This window comes from Gavialis gangeticus, unplaced genomic scaffold, assembly GCF_001723915.1.
Source record: "Gavialis gangeticus isolate Ggan-Ray unplaced genomic scaffold, GavGan_comp1, whole genome shotgun sequence".
In the NCBI taxonomy this organism is placed as follows: Eukaryota; Metazoa; Chordata; order Crocodylia; family Gavialidae; genus Gavialis; species Gavialis gangeticus.
Window position 1 is genome coordinate 33,839,814 of NW_017729026.1, and position 2,477 is coordinate 33,842,290.

Below are 2,477 nucleotides of genomic sequence, written 5' to 3' on the forward strand. Positions count from 1 at the left end.
CCTGCTGAAGCTGATCATGTGATGAAAACAGGATTTAATAATCATACCAAAAAGACTGCTTTAGGACACCTGTACCCTATTAAGAGCACTGTATGACAAGCCTGTTGAGAAGCTGTAACTTAAAATAGCTTATAGTTTAGAATGATTAATTGGATTGTATCTGTTCTCTCCCGCTATGCCAGAACAAGGCAGGGTGGGTGTTTCTCTCAAGCAGAAAAGAGCAGATGTCTCGTCACTGCATAGATCATGAGCGCTCATTAACTTTTATTATCTTTATAAAAATGTTAGATAGCAAGACCCTAGTTTTAGATGCACAACATATTTTCAGATATCAAATGTTGCAAAACTAGTAAAACCATGACCTGTGCAATGTAACCTAATGACTACTACTGTATATCCCATATGAATTAAAACAGTCCATAGATAAAGGAGGATAGGAAATTAAATCTTCTGCAGGCTTAACTTCGGAGACTCCAGTGTTGAAATACAAAAATATTAATGCAAGCTCTGCTTTAAAATGTGGTTGTTTCTGTTTAAAACAGACTGCAGCTTTAGTTCTGTCCACCTATTTTCCTGAACAGAGTAAGCAGAAATAGAAAACATTGTGCCCAATGATATTGTAGCATGTTACAGTATGGACAAGGAAGCAGGATGTGGTTACTTTCACATGAGAACTCACTGAAAACTTGAAATACCATTTGCCTCCACCATATCACCATATATGCATATGGAAATATTGTCCCCAAATATGGAACTATGTGCCCCTTATCTCCTCCCTCCCAGTAGATTCTTAATATTATTGTTAAGTCAGAATTTCTGATGGCAACATAATTATTTGTAGGATCTGAATCAGATGTTCCTTGCTCTCAAACACTAGCATAAACGTCCATCTTGCATTTCTGGTTGTATTGTGTTTGCTCAGTCTAACCAAAATGAACCTTTGTGTTTCTGCTGACTATACTTAGACAATCTTTTATTGCTTGCTGTCCACATAGCTTGAAGCCTTTTACTGCAATGCTTCCTCACCTGGTTCCCACAAGAGCTTACATTTTTAACATCTCACTCTGCAGCCTAAGATTGAATTTGTGAAATTTCTAAACAGCCATGATTTTTCTTTTTTAAAATTGAACTCAATTCATATGTCTTAATATGGCCTTCTTGCTTGTGAGAGCTAAACATTATTTATGTTTTATTTAAATAGACTTGCTGAGCTCTTTTAAGTTTTGGCTTCAGTAGATTCTGTGTTTAATTTATTTTTTTACTTTCAGAACACACCATGACAGATTCTGATCAATTTCCTTTAACATTCCCCTCTTTGCAGCATTAGCCTAAGTTCGGTTTTCTGCGCATTTCTGAAGAATACAGCTAAACCCCAGCATTATTGTATTAAAAAACTTGACTGTATGTCTAAAAGCTCCAAGTCATTTCTTAAAGAACGTGCTAAACAGCTACTTTGTATATATTTAGTTTTAATGAAGACATTAATATTTAAAATGGTCTTAATTTTTTGTTTATACAAAAGTTGTAAAGTAAATGTTTATGTTCTTTCCGTCAGTCTCCAAATTCTGATGCTGTAATGATAGAATGAAATTTATAGTACCTGCATCCCAAGACAGAACTTCAGAATGACATCTATCTTTTAATGGATTCACATTCTTTTTTCTTTGAACTTCAGCCACAGTTTTTGCTTTTTATATTTAGAGTTGCATTGGTTTAGTTTGATACGTCAGCAAACAGAAAATGTAGTAAGTAGGTCCTCATTGCTAGCAACATTCAGTCCTCTATTAGTAGCTAATGTATTCTTAGGTTGTGTGGTCAGATAAGAAACCACATATGTTGCCAAAATGTTATAACCACCATGGTAGCAGATAACTACTATCTTGGTCAATGATTAAGGCAGGAATTTACCGAGCTGAAAATATAAGCTCTTGAAGTATGAACTAAAGACCAGGGTTCTGTTGCTGGGAATGGTAAAAAAAACCTCATTTTACAATATATTAGGCAATATATTAGGCAGAGAGATTAGTTGGGGAGGCACTGAGGTCATGGAGGGAAGGGGAGTTGGGAGTCCAAGATGAGTGGTCGTTCCTTAAGGAGGCGATCCTCTGAGCCCAAAGGGTGACAGTTCCAACGTGAGTCAAAGGGGGCAAGAGAGCTCAAAAGCCCCCATAGCTCACCAAAGGCATTCAGGATTGCCTGAAAGCTAAAAAGGAGGTGTACATCCAATAGAAGGGAGGGGCCATCACCAAGGAGGATTATACCTCCATTGCTCGAGACTGTAGTGGGCCTGTTAGGAAGGCTAAGGTGCAGACAGAACTGGGACTAGAGACCTGGATCAAAGACAACAAGAAGTCCTTTTCTAAATACATACGGAGTAAAAAGAAGGCACCGGGTGATGTGGGGCCCCTTCAGGACACGCTTGGCAATCTGGTGGTTCTACCAGATGATAAAGCTGACCTCTTTAACAAATTCTTTGC